Source organism: Taeniopygia guttata, chromosome 2 (genome assembly GCF_048771995.1).
Source record: "Taeniopygia guttata chromosome 2, bTaeGut7.mat, whole genome shotgun sequence".
Taxonomy (NCBI): Eukaryota; Metazoa; Chordata; class Aves; order Passeriformes; family Estrildidae; genus Taeniopygia; species Taeniopygia guttata.
Window position 1 is genome coordinate 69,869,178 of NC_133026.1, and position 20,393 is coordinate 69,889,570.

The 20,393-nt window shown below is 39.4% G+C and overlaps 1 long non-coding RNA gene across 2 annotated transcripts in view; it reads left to right on the forward strand.

Moving 5' to 3' along the window:
• The window catches only part of LOC121469489 (uncharacterized), a 208,826-nt gene that overhangs the window by 112,334 nt on the left and 76,099 nt on the right, over positions 1-20,393 (forward strand). The gene's annotated exons all lie outside the window — the stretch shown is intronic.

Consider the following 20,393-nt stretch of genomic DNA (forward strand, 5'->3'; position numbering starts at 1 on the left):
AAAAAAGAAGTCATGGCTAAGAAGGAGGAAAGCAACATCTAAATATTAAACTACCACCCAACAAGTTCAGAATCTTCAGGAATTTCCATCTTCTTTGGCATGTTTCCTTGGCTTACAGCTTGGGAAAGAAATCTGCCTAGATATCCTGGACTGAAAAATAGTAATATCATCCTATGCTCTGGATGTCTTAAAAAAAACCCTCCAAAAAATGTCCTTCCCACCCCTCAAAAAGCAAGCACAAAATGAAAAACAACCATCACAAAAAACAAAACCAAACCCAACCAACCAACCAAAGAACCCCATCACAACTAATAAATGAAATAAACCAGGAATTAATCTAATCCTGTGCTTTATGGTTTCACCTCTGACTTTATGAGGGCCTTTTATTCACTCCAGGGACTTGCACTGATGCATGCAAATGGTACCATTCAGCGAGATCTGTGATGTTTTCTTTCCATTGTATTTTGATCCTGCCAGCTCTCATCTGGGCATTTGACTTGCACATGCCAGTGCCGCAAAGCTACTGTTTGTAGCATCTTTTTTTTGAACAGTAGTGAGGGATTTAGAAGGATGGGAGGGATCTTAATTCCTAAACAGGTGCCTCTTTCGGCCAGATTCGTGAGATGTCAAGAAAGTGGCAGCATTATTTTGAGTACATTTTATTTATATATGAGTTGGGGACCATGGAGTTCCCAGCAGGAGCGCTGTCCTCTTTTACACCCATAATAACTAGTGTTTACAAGTGATTTTTGCATGCTGAAAGTGCTGAAGAATCAAGGCCTAAGATAGTAATGAAATAAAACTTCTAATATGGTATGTTTATTTCCTCTGTTTGGGTTATTTAGCAGACAGTTTATTTATTAGGACAGTTATGGTGCCTTTAACACATTTTTGGGTCAAAGCCGACTAGATGATTATTTGTTCAGGTTATCAAATATATTTCAAGGAAAGTAAATGCAAAGACCAAGGACTGAGGTTTTCCAATGGACCTTTTGTTGTATTTTCTGTGACTTTTCTCTCAACTAGATTTATTATTTGACTTTTATCATCACAGAGAATGTAAAGGATGATCTTTGATTTTATCATGTGCATTGTTGGTTCCTGTGAGAATACCACCATAAATGCATTAATTTATTTCAGCCAGTTTAGTGTAGCCTTTGCTTGTATATAGGAGGAAAATGCTCACAAGAGTCTTTTGTAGTGGAACAGGGGAGTTTTTCAAAATTTGTTATGCCTGAGAGTGCAGAGAGAGTGTTATAATTGTCACTCCTTCCTGCTGCTAGCATAAACACAGTGGGGACTGGCTGATCTCTAATTGTGTGGATTGTCCTTCTTGCCCTTCTAAAAGTGACATTTGATTTCTTATGATCCTTGAGAAACTCTGCCAGTTGCTGTGACCTTTCATAGATTGAGGGCACCCTCAAAATGGCATCGACCAGCTCTCTCAGCACTTTTGGGTAGATCCAATTAGGCCCCAAGGCCTTGACCATGTAGAGTTTAAGTCTCATCCTAACTAGATCCTTCTCCAACACAGTTAAGTCTTCCTTTCTCCAAACTTTCCCATTGGTCTCAAGGATCTGGAATTTCTGAAAGCAGGTCGTAACAGTGAAGCACATCATCTTTATCCATGTCCTTTGCCACCAGGTCCTTTCACATGAAGGATCCACATTTCCCCTGGTTTTCTTTGTGCTGCTGGCACTTTTGTAGCAGTGCCAGCAGCACTTTTCTTGTTCCTTTCCCTTCTCTTGCCAGATTCAAGGGCTTTGACTTTTCTAACTCTGATAAATTATGTACAAGAAGAGTATGTTGCAGGTTGGCAGTTTCACAGAATCATAAGTGAATTCTGAAAGCTTCTGGGTAATGGGACACACAAAAATTAGGGGCAAGGATGAAGTAAATTTGAAAAGGGTAATTTAAGTGCAACGTCATTTGCAATAGCCTTGAAGTAAAAATGTTTCTGGAGGTTCAAAAGCAAATTTTGGTTCCTTTTTTAAAAAAAATTCCCAAATCACATATCCCGATCCAACATTTGGTAAAATCAGAATGTCACCCTTGGTTTATACTGGGCTGCAGTGTATACAGAGCTTAGAAGGAAATGATAGGAGTACCACTTGGATCTCATGGCATTCTTGGCAGGAAGGAGAGGCAGGTAGCAGGATAGCAACTTATACCATTATTCCAAAGGGCAGGAAATGCACAGGGAGAATCTGAAGAGATTTGAACAAAGCAAGAAGCCCACCTGACCGTGTGATCATATTGGATCCTAGTAGGGCAGAAAGATACTGGCATATACTACAGGTCTGAGAAGGTTCAGAGGAGGAGACCTCCCCTACCAGAGCAGGACGTCACAGTAGCAAAGTCCCCACTATGCTTTACAGAGTGCTCCTTGGCTGGGCAGGCATGTGAATGCCGTGCTGTTCCAGTGATTTCAACATTTTATATCATCGTGTTTTTATGTTGGGGAGTCTAAAACTTCCCTAGCTTTTTGTGTACTTTAACAAAAATTTGAAGTGCTGCATTGGGTCATGGAAACCGGGCTAACATGTCCTTCTCTGTACCTGAGCTTGGAACAGCCCTGTATCATTCCTGAGAGGTGATTGACTTAGAAACCTCTAGTAACAGCAATTTGCTAGTTGTCCTTGGTAAACTATTCCAATTCCCCATTATCCTTAAAAAAGAGAGGTTCTTTCTCTAAAGTTCTGTATAGAAGTGTTTTACTACAGTTTCAGCTCATGAAAATTAGTCTGCTGGTGAGATGTGTGACTAAAAGGTGTAATGTGCTGTCTTCTAAAAGGGTTCCTGGATGGAAGCTTTACTTTGGTGCACAATCTATACACTCATACATTTGCTTGGGGATTTTTTTCCTTTGGTATTTATCTTTCAGCTTTCCTTCAAGTGCATAATAAAGCACTATTAGTTGTTAGGGATTTTTTTGAACCTATTTAATAATGTTAAGTGTTATCTTATATAGCTGTTGGACTTTTCCAGTTGTTGGACTATGCCACTTCCTAAAATGATCTATTGAAACCATGTTAGAATATGTCCCAGTTGTCTTTCAATCTGAACACTTTGGATTTCCATTTTGTTCAAACTGGGTCAGGCAGGCCTAAAGTTTGGGGACCTGGTCTCCTCTTGGAGGTTGACCTGCCAGAAGGTTGGATTGTGGGTGTGGTGGATGTGCAGAACTTGAAAATCAATTTGGCCTCAGTTTCCTAGTTTGGAGACTAACTGAAGCGACATGTTGTCCCTCTGAACTCTTATTCCCCTTATTTTGGCCTTTAGCTGCAGGGGGTTTAGGGGATGGTTGTAAAAATTGGTTTTAAATACCAGCATCAGTGGACCCTACTTATTGTGGAAAAAGCATCCACACACTGTCAATGTAGTGAAATGTGTCTCCTAGAGCCTGAATTACCTCTTTGAAATTGTACCAGCTTGGTAAAATGACATCATGTATCACAGGAGTTGAAAGTTTTCCCTGAGTAAACTCACTCTGAAGGGGAGGAAGGACTTGAAATATCACCATGACATTTTTTGTGAGGTTTTCTGTGAATGTATTTCTTGCCAAGAAGATCCCCCAGCACTTCCCACACACCAGAATGGCTCTGTTGGAAGCCCAGTAGTCTTTTGTAAAATGGTTCAGAAGCTGTTTTCGAAGTCTGAGCTGGGCTCAAACTGTAAAGAGAGGAGAGCACTTTATCCCTATGCCAGAGATTTTGTTGTGAGAAGGTGTATTCTTGTTGTATTGATTATTAAAGTGCAAGGCTTTGGGTGCTAGTTACTCCTTATGCAAGAGATTTTGTATGCAGTTATTAGGCTTCATTACTTGGTTTTTAAGTGGATGTGTAGGGCAGTTGGACCAGTTGTCATCATCTAAGAACAACTCTTAAGATGAAGGCAAGCAATTTGTGCTTAATGTAGTAGAAAAAAGGGGAGTCAGTAGGAGGACTAGCAGGATGAAATAGGGGCAATGTGCTTGAGGCAGTAATCCAGAAAAAAAAAGATTTTTGCATTTTGAATGGATTTCAGGGGGGAAGATTGCTTCTGTCACAGCCAGAAGGAAAGAGATTATCTTTCATCTCAGCAACAATAATGAGGGACTGGGTGAGTGTTTTGGTTTTATGAATAGAACAGGAAGAGAAGGCACTAAAATGCTAAAGCAGGCAGGATTTTGAGCCAGTCCAAGGTGTATGGAGGCAGGTGGAGGAGAAAGCCAAAGATGACATTCTGGCATCATCAGAAAGAAATGACTAAGGGATGAGAAGGTGAAGGGCAGCTGCATGTTCTCTGCCATATCAAGGTGTGTTTTGATTGACCAGCAAGAATTTCCCTTGGGGGATTCAGCATTAGAATGTCTCTAACTTGACATTGTTAGTAGTGTTATATTGTTGTCTTAACTCTGCAGTATGTTTGCAAAGTCAGCTTTACAAATTGCTGCAGCCCTGTCCCATAGGAGCGTAGCTCTCTCTTCCCCTGTAGGTTTGGATGCTGTTCAGAATACATCTCCAGTGAAATGTTTCATCCCCCTGGTAAGGGAAATGGGAACTATGATGATCTAATATAATAGAGTCTAGGCTGTGAAAAAGAATGGGCTGAGCCTAAATGCAGACATTTTAGGTTCTGGTTAAATATTGTTTTTTAATATACAGAACAGAAAAATGAACATTTACATATAAACAAATGTACTTTGTGAAAAGCATTGCTTATAAATAAGCTTATTTTTTTTGTTAGAGTCAGAAGTCTATTTGAATTCATCCTATTTTAATCCCTATTTCCTGTTTGTTTTCACTATTTGTTCACAGGGAAGGAAATTACTGTGTCTTATGGATCTTCCACACTACCGTTTGTATTTCTGCTAAGAAAAACTAGCCTTTAGAGCAGTGTAACAAAAGACATTTTTGCAGTGTTTTTGATGGACTGCAAAGAAGTTGGAGCCAATAGAAAAAACACAGATAAAGGCAATATTTTTTTTTTTTCATAAACTTCATGACAAGTAGGAAATAGAATAGAAATTGTGTGTTATAGAAGGCTTTTCACTATGTTGCAATTGTGATAAGCCCTGGACAACACATGGTAAAAAGATGAAGAAGGAATGTTTCCATTAAGGCTTGCTCTTGTTTTGGGCAGGAAGCTTACACTGATAATAGTTTTAAATCTTTAAATCTTTATATATATATATGTGTGTGTGTGCGTGTTTGTGTACGTATGTATATATTCAGTATTACAATTCTCTGTTGAAAATTATTTTGGTTTAATTAAGAAGTAATATTTTCAAGCAACTTAATCATTTTGCCTGCTGGCTTACTTTTACCCTGTCAGGCAGCTTGGTTTAAGGAATTCAACTGCTTTTGCTTAATGGCTTTTTTCTTCCCCTGCTGAACAGTGCTTTTTTTGTGTGGGCTCTTAGCACTTCAGGTGAAAAAACTAAAATTCATGAAAACCTGTCTTTCTACTTGCTGAAGCAGTTTGTGAAAGTATTGATTTTCATCGCAATATTTTATAATTGTGGTATATTTGCTTTGTCCCTACTTTTTCAAAATAATAAATTCTTCTGTAGAGGAATACCTCTAGTGATAAATGTGCTGGGTTTTTTTGTGAGGTAACAGGACTTTGATCACCTTGACTCTACAAGGAACAGCTAGAGCAGCATGTAGCCCAGGACTGCAATTTGTATGGAGCAGGCCTGCCGTATTTTTCCTGGTTTTCGGCTTAGCTAGGGCCTGTGAAATAGCAGCAAATCTGGGAGCCATCTGGATTTGCTCTCTCTGCTCAGGCGAGGTCTGGGAATCCTGCATCACTCTTAGAGGGAGTGGTATTTTTTATTTTTCCCTTCTAATTGCAGTGTGGGAGAACCCCAAGTTTTTCCCAGGACTGTGAAAACACAAAATCTTCCTTTCCCAAATCTTTTGAGGTTGCCCTTTTTTTTTTTCTTTTTTTTCTTTTTCCTGAGGAAGGTCATGAAAATCACCGCATAATGCATTTGGTTAAAACATTCATGTCAGCTGTGACTTGAACAAACCCTGAAGCTAACCTCACATGAAACCTACTTGTTTACTATAACTGAATGAAGGATTAATAAAATGATAAGTTGGTTTCACTGAGGTTTTCTAATCAGTTGAAAATGTTTGTTTATTACCATAATCATAATGAATAATTGCAGAGAATAATTTTGAACACTGTTGTATTTTCCCCTCCCAAAATGCAAAATACTAAATGCAAGTATAGAAAAGAGACAGAGTCCAAGTATGAAGCTACTGAGGAAAAAAAGATAAATAATTAAACCCTCCAATATTCACCTTTTCCTGAATGTTTATTTTGATTCAGGGTTACATTAGATCTTATTGTGAGTTTATCAACATATTGTATGTTGCAAGCAAAAATATGCTAAATAGTTATCATTGCTTTGCCTTGTGCAGCTGAGAACTTACTTCCTTGAGAAAACGGTGGTAGAAGTATGTCTCTTTTCTGTTGAAAGAAATCAGCATTTGTCATTTACATATGGAGGGGTTATTCTAAACACTTTCAACCATATCCATTTTCTGCAGAAGACTGAGTTGCAGAGGTGAAAAGCATTGACTGAGAAACCATAACAGTGAACAGTGCCTTGTCTGTCTGTCTTCTTCTCTCACCACTCCCCTCCCCCCCAAAAAAAGTGCCACAATTTAATAATCATGTATTGGTTATCTGCTTGCAAAACCAGTGTTGATATGAAGCACTTAACTTCACCTGTAAAGGAAATTAAGTGTGGATGGCAGTGGGTAAACTCTGAAGTTTATTATACTAATTTATTACCAAAATTGCCTTTTGTAACTTGGTTTAAAGTGTATTTTTAAAAGATGACCGCTCATCATAATCCAAACAGCACAAAAGAAAATTACATTTCTACTGCTAAGGACAAAGCCAGAGAATTCCTGACTTGCCCCACTGAATGTGTTTTGTTTGGCTTTCTCCTGAAGCTGGGGCACTGGGACAATCACAGTCTGGAGCAGTTGCCCTCTTACTCAAATTGGGAATGGGGGTTGCACGTGTAAATTCTATTTGGTGACAATTCAACAAAAGCGGATTTTATAATCAGCCTATAGAAGCATTTCATGCAGACATGGTACTTACCTTAGCCTTTTGATACTATGTTGTAGTTTATGATGGTGAAAGTTTAAACATTTTGACTCCTAGAGCATCTAAACCATGGTAAATATTTGCTAAATTTCAATGACATGTGAAGTCTGGAAAAAAATCATTCAAATATTTACTTCCAGTGTGCTAATGTAGCATGCTTATTCTGGTATGATAATCTTATCATACTGATGTGTGAAGTGTCAAAATGATGGGTGAAGGTTTTCCTGTAATCTGAATGGTCACGTTTAGGTTTTCAATACCTGTTTTTCAGAGGTTCCTCTGTCTTTTCAAATGCCCAACAATGTCTTTTACTGGGACAGAACTGTTGGCTTCCTTTGCAACAGGAAAGTTTTGAATGTTGCCACTACTAAGGCATTCCACTGAGCAAGGTGGTGGGCATTAAAACATGATCTGCTAATAGTCTTGGGCAGGAGGCTTTTCCAGACACAGAAACCTAACTGTCAGAATCAAAGGCAGGGGTTTTTGCTTCCTGTTTCCTAACACTCGACAGAATCTTCTGTGACTGACCAATGCGATTACACTCAAAACAGAGATGTTGCAATTTGTCACTGAGCTTTGGCAATGGGGGCTGATGCAGCAGACAAAAGGGAAAATCAAATGTGCTGCAGCATTAAAGTTCACTTGATAAGCTTTAAGTGGTAATTTAGCAATCGCATGAGCTTTTTACCAGAACTTGGAATGTTGTAACTTACATCAACTTTCTTCTCTACAAAGACCTGCGGTGAAAGAGTTGTCTATTTGCCAATATCTTGTTTTCTTAGGAGACTCTTGCCTAAAATTGTGTATGTTTGGAGATGATTATTTAGTATTCAAAGCTTATAATTTGGGATTGATGAGACACATAAATTAAATGTTATTTGCTATTATCTGATGACAAATGAGAACTATGGCAAAAAGAACAGATTAGCCAAGCTTCCTCTGCCTTCTATTTTTAGGACTTGAGTCCTTTTCATCTGTTTTAAAAACTTGTGTTGTTGCTCTGACTTTCATTGTTTGATTAGCAAGTTTATGCTGTTGCTTGTTGAGTTTCTATGCCTATGAGTTAATTTATCTTTCTTTGCATTCTTCAGGTGGTTAAAGACAGAGTGAGTCAGTGTTTTGCAGGTGAAGGTTTAGACAAGTTCTGGATAAAATAATAATAAAGGCTCTGTCTAGATTTTTATCTTGGTGCAGCAGAGGCAGACAGTTGAGAGATGAAGATGAATCTGGGTGGTCTTGATACTGGAGACTGCCATGAACATGGATGTTCCCAGCTGGGGGACAGGGAGGAAAAAAAGTTCCTGAAATTATGAAATGCATGTATTGAACAACAATATTGTGCTATGCAAGAAATCTGTCTTGGTTGAAAAGCAATCCAACCAGCTATTTTAGCATTTCTTACCTTACATGCAGCAGCAGGTAACACTAGTGCAGTCAGGAGTACCTTGTTTGCTGTGGGTGTAGAAGAACTGTTCTGCAGGAGTACAAACCTGTGGAGTTAAGCCACAACATCCCTCTCATATATTTATTTGTCTTTTAGCAAATGGTATTTGAATCAGTTCAGTGACATGGAGAAGTTTATGGAAAAGTGAATTACTAGAGCTGTAACTGAGGTGATTTCATAGTTTATTTTTAGTCACTTTGGATTGAAAGTTTCTAAATGAGGGTGGGGGTGACAAGGGAAGGTTTGCTTGAAGTTGGGTTAAGCCAAGGTTATCTGTATTTGTCTCAAGCCCGGAAGAGTTGGCAAGAGAATTGAGTGAACTTTGTGAACTTGCACAGACCTGACCCTTAACACACTCACACACACACGCTCACACAAATGCGTCCTTGAATACTTTCTCAGCCTTACACTCCAGCTAGTTTCTCTAACAGGCATACCACAATCCATTCCAGCCCACACTGGGAGGCTATTAAATAATTTTTATTCTAAAATTCCTGCTCCCTCCTCCTCTTTAAATTTCCCATCCACCCTCTGCATGTTCCCATTGTGGGGAAGGATGAGTGCTGTTTTCTCTTATCTCCTTGGCTATGAGGGTAGTTTCACAACCGCTGCATGTTACAGTTCTTCACCTACCACAGACTTAATGTATTAAAGTGGGCCAAATCTGGCACTCCTTATCCCAGACAAATGTTTTATTGAAGTCTTTGGGAACTTTGCCTGGGACTCTATGAGATTGCAGGCTGTGGTATTTAAAATAGGTTTCCACAGTCACCTGATTTGGTTGAAGTATTTTTTTTTTCAGTGAATGTAGCTTAATCAAGGCAGTGCTTTCAAGTCTGAAATCACCTCTTAATAAGTTATATGGGAAGAGGTTTGAAATACCTCACTCAATGTTTTCACATCTGCATGCATCACTTCCCAGCCATTTCTACTCTTTGTTTTCTGTTTGAAGGCAAACCCTAAGAGAGATGTAATTTACTGTCCCCCTTCAAGGTTAGGCTGAACAGTCTTGGATTCTGAAAGCAGAAGTTATGGCAGCTTTTTATTGGGTACAACCGATTGTCTGCAAGTGACGTGATGAAACAAACAGTCTAGCTGAGATTCTGACTTTATAACACTAATAAAAATCTTCAGGGTAGGAGAGGGGGATTTAAACCCCCTTTGCATGTGTAGACTTAGGCCTGCATTCTCTCACTCTATAATTGATGAAACAGTAGGATAAACACAAGATAAAAATTACTTCATTTGGGGAGGGTAAGTTATACTGATTTTGATCCACTAGGGGCAAAATAGTATCAGGGTGAATTGTCAGTGAGGGGAGGTATTGGTCTTTGGAGTTTTAGTTCTGATAGCCCCACATGTTTCTGAGCAGGAAACACACTTCTGACCATACAGCATTGCATTTGCTAGAAAACCCATAGTTGGTAGCAAACCTATGACCTGTGGGGCTTTTCTATATTTATAGTACGAAGATGATAGATTTATTTCTTTTAAGACTTCAAAGGAAGAAAATGAAAGGGAAAAGGTTAAACTCTGTCAGAACCCACAAAAATACTGATATTTCAGCTCCTGAACAGGGTGTGCAGTGTGTTCTGTGCAGTGAGGTGCTGTTGTAACCAAGGGAAATGTAAAGAAATGAAGTATAGCAGATATCCTGGATTCCCATTAAGCAGTTAAAAAGATTATTAAAATAAAACCTTCTCTAAGAGTGAAAGGAATTAGGAAGTTGTTCCTTCATTGACTAAACTTTTGTTTCTGTTTGAGCCGTCATTCATTATAAGAGTATAGGAAGGGCCGTGCTAGTAGCATGATCTTTCACCCTCTGCTTCTTCAGTGATGCTGATGTCTCAATTGTCTTTGTAAGAACCTCATGCTCAGGTCAGATCTGCAGATCTGCCTCACTGGCCCTCTGATCTGCTCCAGCTCGCAGATTGCGGCAGGAGAAGTGCCATCTCCAAAGGGGATGGGAGCTCCCTTTTTTCATCCTCAAGCTCAGAAGTAATTTAACAATCTGGTGTAGTACTTGTAGCTATAGAGAAATGGAAGAACAAATAAGTTACTTTCGGTTGGACTGCAGAGAGGCCACAAAGTCCTAGAGCATTTAGGTTTTTGTGATGGGAGGAAGTGGAGGCAGAGGCTGAGGATTCTGCCTAGTGAAGTGGCCACAATGCTGCAGTTGCAGTAGGTTGGTGTGACGGCTCTGGTAATCTCCTGCTGCTGTACCCTTTTCCAGCTGAGTTTAAAAAAGGTTTACCTCTAACTACTGTGTCTCCCAAAAGTGCTAAACTGCTTCAATACTACTTTTTTTTTTTCCCCTGTGAAAACCTTGGTGGGCCTCTCTGCTATTTGCTGACTTCATGAGTTCTCTTGACATTGTTGTCTTATCCCCGACTACTTGGTGACTTGTTGCCAGTAGTGCTTGTCCTCACAGCTCATGCAATGGGTGCATGAGCAGAAGAGTGCTCTTGTCCACTTCCCTTCCCTGTGTTTTTAACTGAAGTTCACGATGGGCTGTTGAAGTTACCAGAAGTATTCTATACTATAAAAATGTACCTTTTTTTTTTTTTTTTAAACTAATGGCTCTTTTCATAGTGTGTACATGAAAGAAGAAGCTGGGGTAGATGATTAACAGCACGACAAGCAAAAATAAACCTCTTCTCTTAGATTTTTTGAAAAAAATGTATCTGTTTTCTGAAGTTTAATCTGTGCCAAGATTTCTGTTTGTGGTTTTCTTGCTTACTTGCACTGTGCTGTTCCATCTCCAAAATTTTTTTTTTTTTTTTACTGTATTCAAATTTTTCCCAGTTGTATTATATTTTCCTTTTTTTTTCTACCTGAAAACAAACCTTCTGGTTTTGACTTGTCGTCATATTTTGTTCAACGATGGAAAAAACTGAATGTGTTTAACTAGTGGTCGAGTTTCTGCTGCTCAGCTCTTTTTCATGATACTCACTTTTACAGGGTGATTTGTACAACAATTAACATTCCTCCAGGCTGAGAAGAGCTCTAATGGAAGGCTGTCTGTGAGCTGAGAGAGCAGCAGAAGTGGTCTGGAAGTAGAAAGATTAAACAGTGAGGTTAAACAGGTCAAATGAGAAGTAACAGTCAGTTGAAAAAAGTGCATAGTACAGGGGATTAAAAGAAGGGATGAAGTTTAATGGCCAGGCTTTGCAATGAGGTTGTTACATGTAGGTAATTTGTCTTTGTTTTGACATCAGTATACAGAAGTTTGGCTTTGTCCCTGAAGCTCAAAATGTTATTTTGTAGAAATACAGAAACCTGATTTCTTGCATACTGCCTTTACTACATACCTCTGACTTGGTGAGCTTCTAGTACTCTCTGTGGAGGCAGTTTCAGACTTCCATTCACTGAGGAAGTAAACTCCTTCAGCTGGCAAAGGCTGATGGAATTACTAATGGTTTGCAATCTGTCTGTGCTTTCTCACACGTGCACACAAATGCATTTTCAATAGTAAGACACCCCAAATACTATCAGCATGTTTTTCCTTCTGCCATTACAAGCAGAATCCAAGATCAGATAAAGGAAATGTCATGTTGACCTGTGGCTGCCTCTGAAATAATTCTGACTCTTGGCTTCGTGAGTTAGTTGTCTTTAACTACTGAGGCAGATTTCTTGTCTCTGATGGTGAAACCAAATTTTCCATCATGTATTATTAGAAATGAATATTATGGAAGACCTTGATGACTTTCGACTAAAAATTGTTTTACTACCCATGAGTTGAAAAAATACAAATAAGCTATTTAGCTTATTTTTGGTACACTTTGTAGCTGATATGCATTAGCAGTGGATTCCAAGAAGGAGCAAAGTTGAAAGGTGTGTTATACTATTTTATCTTATTCTTTGTAGATGACTTCCCCATATTAAAGGTAACAGGGCAGACTGGGAGCATAAATGTGTGCTCTGTGTGACATAAGAGTGAGAACTGGAGGGTGCAGGCTGGGTGGGACTTCTTAATTTCTCTCTGAGAGGAGCTCTGACAAGTCTGGAGGAACTTTTGCACAGTATATTCCGGGGTTTTGCTACATATCACCTCAGCAGGATATAGTATTGCTACTACAGTAGTTAAGATAAAAAAGAATTGATTACTTTTCTAAAATTCATTGAGCCTTTGTGATTTTTGATTCTATGCTAATGGTTTTCCATTTTACGCACAAACATCTTTCCTTGTCTTATGTGTAATGATAATGAATAATCAGGAAATGGCTTCATAGGTGATAAAGAACATTACAAAAATCCTGCTGTGAATTAACTGTAAGCTAAATTTTGTTGAAATCATCAGCTTTGGCCACAGCTCTCCTGCTGTGTTTCATCCTTCCTTCCTCCATTCTCTGCTTTCTGGTAGGCTTTTCAGCCTAATCTTTGCCAATAAAGCATAAGGCATTGGAAAGAAAGTGGAGTTAATTGTATTTGGTATGTATGGTGGGTCGGGAAGGGAGGAGGAGAGATAAGTTTTTAATATCAAGAGCCAGCTTGAATATTCAGCCATACGGAATATAGACATGCTTTTAAGTCTGCTTTATTAAAATAATTTCAAAAGCAACTCCTTCAGATATATTGGTTATCTTGGCAAAGTACCATGATGATTTTTTTTGAGATCTGAACTCTGGATGACATAGCACTGGGCCTGTTAAAAAACCCTTTTTCCCTCCCCCTTCCTTGTATGTTTATCCTCCTCTGCCCCCTAAACCACTGACCGATAAGCAAAAGCCTCAGAACTAGCTGTTCCTGCCTTGATGTTGGAATAGCTTTTCCATTTTTTGCAAGGAAAGGTTTATGGAGAGTTTAGGACCTGTGTCTCCAGGATCTTTCTTCAGAGCTTGCTGCGCCATCTCGGAGCATATTGGTGCTTTTATGTAGTGTAAGACAGAAATATCAGCTCAAAAATCAAGTCATGTTCAATGCTAACTTCTAACCTGCTCCACACAGAACTGCAAGCTCCATCTGTGGACACTGGAGGTTTTGGTGGACCACAGAAATATTGATGCCTGCTGTGCTGCTGCTGCTGCCCAGGCCACCTTTGATGAAACAAACTGCTTGACACATAGTTTACATCTGAAGGACATTGCTTCTTGCAAACTGGGGATGTCTGCCTCTAAATCCATTTGGTTGTGTTCTCCCCAGCCTGTTTTGGGGAGCCAAGAAAAAATTGTGGGAATCAGAGCATTTAGGGTATGTGTTTCCTCATCATCTCTTTGATTCTGTTGTTTTCACAAAATATTTTTTTCAGCTGATGAGGTTTATGGTGTTTTTTTTTTTTCTCCGATGGGTGACATTCCTGCCAGAAAATACCAGCCAGAGTTGGGAAAGGAGTTTCACGGAAATATATTGTTGTAATAATACCAGAGAAAATTTCCAAGCATGATCTGAATGCAGGGCTTGATTTCTTTTGTTATGGGTCAGAGGAGCATAAGCTGTGCCTTTCATCTGTGTAGTGTTCAATTCTGCAACAGAAATGCTTGGTATTTAGTATTTGGTATTTTATTTTAACTATTTTTCTGCTGAAAAATATTAAAGATCAAAATAGTGTCCATTTTGGTAATAATACAGTATCTTGTCCAATCTTAGAAGTTACAAAGCTCTTGGCAGATGAAGGCTGTGAGTTTTTATCTCTGGAAATTTCCGTTCTAGGTATATAACTTATGGCAGAAGGTGAGATTCAGGATGACATGGTTAAGAAGAATTTGATATGTTAAGTGTTGCAAGAGGCATTGTAGAGAATTTGCTTCAATTGTCATGGTTTTTGATGGGAAGAAAATTAAATTTACTTAGTTTTTTGAAGTTTACAGTGCACAAGGCTGGAGTCTAAGTATCCTGAGACTTTACTGAATATTTGATATCAAATATTATACATAACTGAGCTACTAAATAAACATTGCATAAGAAATTTTGAGATATGCAAGGCAGCTTCCTTAACAGTGGCAAAAGGTATGTTCCTAATCGTGTGTTGTTAAATCCTACCCCATGCATTAGGTTGGCTATGGCAAAAGCTTTGACACAAATTTATTTCTTTCTTCTGAAACTGATGATCTCTTCCTGAGTTCAAGATATTTTAATGATTTTTATACTTCATCTTTTAAAAAATTATGGCTGAAGATATGCCAGATTTATTCTTCTTCCATAAATGGGTTGTGATTAAACTCATAGTTTTAGCTTATTTCTGAGTAGTTGCTAATTTTTTTGAGGGCTGTGTGTAATGGACTAATTGTTGCCTGAATTAATTACATCTATAAGGGAAGTTTATAGATAAATGGAAGCTGTGGAACAGAGGAAGCTGTTTCCTTTTTGAAATCTGACCACTGATAATGTCTGGAAACCTGAAAGCTGATGCACTATAGTTTTGTTCTATACTCATTATATTCCTTGGTGCACATAAATAGGTTTTTTTTAAGAATGAAAACTGCAAGAATGCAATAGGTTATTTTAATTATGAATTTTTTACTTGTGTTTTCTTTAAGGGATAAAAATGAATGCAAAAGATAAAATTATGTGTATTGTATACAAAGTCCCTCCTCTGAATACTTTGAAGCAGAATACTTCACTGGCCTGTGCTCAGAGTCATGGTTGAGCTACAACTTGATAGTATAAATGCATTTAAGAATGTATAAATATTTAAGACTGCAGACATTGTTGGATGTCTTTTGCTGTCACCAGCAAAGGTAAAATATTGTTTCCTTTATTAAGCCCTTGTCCATTGATAGTTGTTATTCAGATTATACCTAAGATATAAAAAAAGAAAAACAGAGCAAATACCACAACAGATATTTATCTGGCAAGTTGTGGAGGTTGTGCAACTCTTCCCCAGACATGGAAGTGCTAGTCTTTAATGAAATGAGCAGCAAGTTCTACTCAGTGATTTCTCTTCTGCTGGATTTAGTGACAAAATCTTGTGGACTTTTATGTGAAGATATATTTATAATACTTTTTTCAATCTTTTTCAAATTTAAACAAAATTTCAGATAACAGGCTTGTTTCACAGTTAATGATCAGCTTTAGAGTTAGTTTTCAAGGAATGCATATAATGTAGAGTAATAAAAAAAAAATCTTCCTATCAAGAAGAAAATGAGAGAAAGGAAAATCGATCACCTTTTTCCATTTTAGGTTGATTCTGATGAAAAGCTATATAATGCAACATTTTTGTCAATCCAGCCAAAGAGGTTGGATTGGCAGTTCAGGACTGTGACCAGAAGTGCAGCGTCAGATAATGCAACGTATGCCCTTATAACAACTGCATAACAGGCCAACTTAAAAATAGTGAGCAGCTGGGCATGCATGCCTTCCTTTCAGCCTTAAGCTTCCCATGGAGAAGCCCTGAAGAAACAGAGCTCTTCTTGTAGCAGTGGAGCTGAGTAAGTAGGACAGAGCAATGCTGGCCAGGGGATGTAGAGGCCCCTGAGTGGATGGGGAGAGAGCCTCAGTGGGATGGTCTCAGGGCTGGGTTTCACACACAGGTGCTGGCAGACAGGGCCTCTGGGTACCTGCCTCAGCTCTCTCAGCAACTGTGGACCCTGTGCTTTGAAAGGCTTGATAAGGGTACAGCATGTCTTCAGGAATGCATTTCTGGAAGTTATATATGTATGTATGTATGTATTTTCCCCTTTGAAAGTGAGGTGTGGAGCAGGAGGACGCAATGTTTTGGGATGCTATACTAAAAACCTGAGGCTAGGCAGGTGTAATGAAGTTTATGATGTCTGCCTGAAGGTATTTGCAACCTACAGTGGCAGCTGTGAGGGGCAAATTACAGCTTTCATCTCACCGGCGTGCAGATGAGTTCAATGGGAGAGAGGTCCTGCAGCCCTGACTCACTTGAGCTCCCACACTTTATTTTTCTCTCGACCTGGCTTTATCGCTACCCTGAACTTTGCCTTTGCCCTGTGACCTCAACTAGGTCCCCCAGCTGCAGCCCAGGAGAGGAGTTTCTTGCAGCCCTGCTTTCCTGGCACTTTGCCTGGGGCAGCCCCTGCGCAGCCACATCCTTGCATGCCCTTGGGCCATCTCATTCATCCTGACCCCTGGGCTCTCTGAGCCGAGGGCATAGCAACAGGCCAGGGGAGTGCTCACAGCACCAAGCCTGACAAAGATTGGGCAATGCCCTTGGCACGTGCTGCAACTCTTTGGGATGGCGCTGTGCAGGGGCAGGAGTCTGACTCAATGATCCTTGTGGGTCCCTTCCAACACAGCACATTCTGTGTGGGATTCCTTGCTCTTATGGGAAGTGGCGTAACAAGGTTATCTTGATGCTGATTTTTCTCTGTAATAGGGGATGAAGGGATTCCTGCTGCTGGCGTTCCTGCTCCTGTTCCATACCAGTGAGGATGATAGGGGTCAAAGTATGAAATGGGGGTGTCTGTCATGGCATTTGTGGGCTTTGTATTGATGTCACCCAGATTTGTAGGGTTTGCCTTCTATGCTGTTTTGTTTCTTCATGGTGTGCTGAGACAGGGGATTCAGACTATCTTCTCTCCTGAGGTCCCTGTGAGTCACATTATTTACGGTCTTGATTAAGAAAACAAGCCCCAAAACCTCCCTTCCTGCCCCCACAAAATCAAGTCATGCTTCATTGGACAGACTTGAAATAACTGTAAGCAAGTATTCCTTATTTTTCTAAAGTTCTGAGGCTCAATTTGCCACTTCTCTGATAAGATCCTTGGAAGAAATGCAGCCAAACTCTAGGTCATATCAACTTTGTGTTGTTGACTAAGGGATATGATTTTACCTGTTAAAACAGCATTCAAAAGATCATTAGTGGTAGTGATGATTGGGAAAGTAATCTTTTGGGAAACCGTCTGGTTGTGGGGGCAGGCATAGCGCTTTTTGAATGAGGGAAGAACATCAAGATTTTTTTAGAAGTATATTTACATTTCCAGGAAAACCTCACAATCAGTTGATCTTTGACTTACTCTAGTTCACAGTGTTTTTAAAGCAGAGATGGTGCTCTGCAACCCCCCTACCCCTGCTCCCCATGTGTGTGTGTGTGTGTGTGTGTGTGTGTGTACATGTGGGTGTTTCTGCAAGTGTTGTGTTAAAAAGCAATTGGCATCTGCTGACTTTCTCCATCTAAAGCTGCTTCTTTTTGGGCATATGGACCGATTCTGTACACCCTGGCATGTGCCTGGCCCTGACTGACCTTTCCTGTGCAGCCCTGTGTGCCCAGGGAGTGAACACAGGTCCCTGGCAAAAGTGATGCCAAGGCAGAGGGGCCGTGGTGGAGGTTCCCTTGTGCAGGCACTCCCGTCTCCATCATGTCTGAAGTCATTCCACATAACCCTAACAGAAGGCTGCCTGTCAGCTGCAGGCCTGAGGTGGGCAGGATCCTTACTTTCTATGATTTCTTTGCATTAAAAACAGGGAAAAAGAGGAATTTCATCCCTTGCCTGGCTAATGGTGTGATCGGTAGCTGGCTCAGTTCGGGCAGGGCTTGATCCCATGCTTTCCCAGGTGCACACCCAAATGTATGCACACATGGTCTTGGGTGAGCATTTTGTAGGAAGATTCTGTGTGGGAAGATGTCTGGACATTTGTATTTAAGTGGCCCGATTTATTCCCTTGGGTTTTATTTGATTAGTTTGACTCCTCCTCTCTTCCCTCATGTTTTCCCAAATACTAGGAAGGCCCTGTGTTTTTCTTTGCTGTGTATGTTTGGCAAATGTGTTTCAGATGACTTTGGCAGGCTTTTGAAACAAGGCTTGAGCTTCTGTGAGTATTCTAAAGATTTTCCCTTAGAGATAAAAGTATTGAAAGACACATACTATTGGTTTCTTGGATAGTATAACTTAGAGAAGGCAATTTACTCTTCAGTGTCTCAGCCATGTGTCTTGATTTAATTATTCAGGTATCTCCTCATGAAATACAGTCACATGGCTGCATAAAAAAATAAAAGTGAACATTCTATCTGGCCATCTTCAATCTTCAATAAAGATGGTATTGTTTTGAATATGTTTAAAATAACAAAGTTCTTTTGCAGAGATTATGATAAAGGGAATATAATACGGTTGATTTGCATCTGCATGTTTGGTTGCCCAAAAATGAGGCAAATACCTGAAGCATGCTGTTAAAATTAAGGGCCAGTTCAAGAAATCCAGATGCCCTTTGGTTTCAGCGCACCCAAGCTTGAAAATTAACCTCAAAGTCTGCTCATTAAAGAATTCATCTCTGTTTTGAAGCCCATAGTTTTTTTTTGTTTTTTTATTTTTTTTAACCTCTTGAGTAACAAAGCATACATTTCAAGTGTTTTTTTCCAGAGCTGTCTGAAACTTCTGGCTTTCTTTGTTCACTCCAGCTGTCAGCAGATTTCAAGGTGTGTGTCTCTGTGTTTGAAGAAGTTATCATAGATATTGGTGACAGCTGGGCTTTGAAATGTTCTTTGCAGTCAACACAAAGTACATGAGGAGTGAGTCATGAACATTTACAGACCATACTTGGCTTCATATGTAATTCCTCTAATAATGAGTCTGCCTAATTGAGCTGGGGAAGCTCATGACTTCACCATGGTCCTCAAAAAAGATCCAGTTGCTAAGGTTAAGGATGTGAGCAATGATTTTTTATGATGCTACATTCAATTGAATTCAATCAAATTAGTATTTTCATCTTCTCTGTCACTGCCAGAGGGGTCCAAACTGGTGTGATTTCCCCCCCTCAGGGGCTTCCAAGAATGTCTTTTGTTTTTGCAGTATTAGTTATTTAAGTTAGAAAATATGAGGCTGTGCATTTTGGAGGTAGGACTTTCCAATTATGAAGTTCAGTGATCTTTTCTCCATTACTAGTTTAATGCACTGTACATTCCTGAGCAAGGTAACTGAATGCAGCAAATTATGTTTAATCACATAGAATTAGAGAAGCTTGTAATTTGTGATTGTAGATCCTGTGTCTGGTCCAGGTATAAATTGAACCACCAGAAGTCTGCAAAGACAAAGCTCTCTGAGCTCTGTGTAGTTATTCTGGACTTTTTTCCATCACGTGAGGAAGAAATACTATTAAAAAAGTGAAGGTACACTTCTGGATATAACAAAAATTTATCTCTTACAAAGTGTTCTTTCTTTTATCATTCTCAGGATTTTCAGAATGTTTTTCAAAAGTCAGCTTTCGTTTGACTTTCTTAGCATTGGGAGAATCTCTAATGTTGTTCACAGGCTTGAATGCCTGGATTCCACAAATTTGCTAGGCCTTAGTGTCTTCAGCTCATGCTTTATGGTTCAGTGTTACAGACTTCTGCTTTAAAACTTCCTGACTTCAGACTGGAATGCCTGCTTATGTTGATTTTCTTTCAAGGTTGTACAAATGCACACACACATGCAAACGATGTAATTGAGAAAACTGTATAATGTATAATAATACTGCATAAAAATGAATAATAAATGTAGGAATAAGAAATAAATGGAAGGAGAACACATTTTCATGAACTGTACTTGCATGAGTGATGTACAAACATCGAGGGTTTTGTACCTAATTTTAGCTACCATGTTGAATATTTTATTACTGTTTACTTAGGAGGGTTTAAGTCTTGGTCTTAGCTCTTGGCTGTTGGAATCTCCATCCTGCTGTAGCCCACATTTCCAAGATGGGCAGCAATGTCTGTGTGTGGGGAGTAGCAGAGGGTACAATGTGAAGGTGTGCTGGGAGTGTTTCAGGGACATGGTTTGGAAAATAAGTAGATGAACACTGGAAGCTAGTGAATGCAGAGAACAGGAAGATATGCATCTGAGAGTGGATTTATCTTCTGCTAACACTATTCAGCTTCCTTTTCGTAGCAGGAATGTTCAATAAATTTTATTTCTCAAGGCTGTATTTTAAAAGCACATTCCAGGTTATGTTCCTGTTT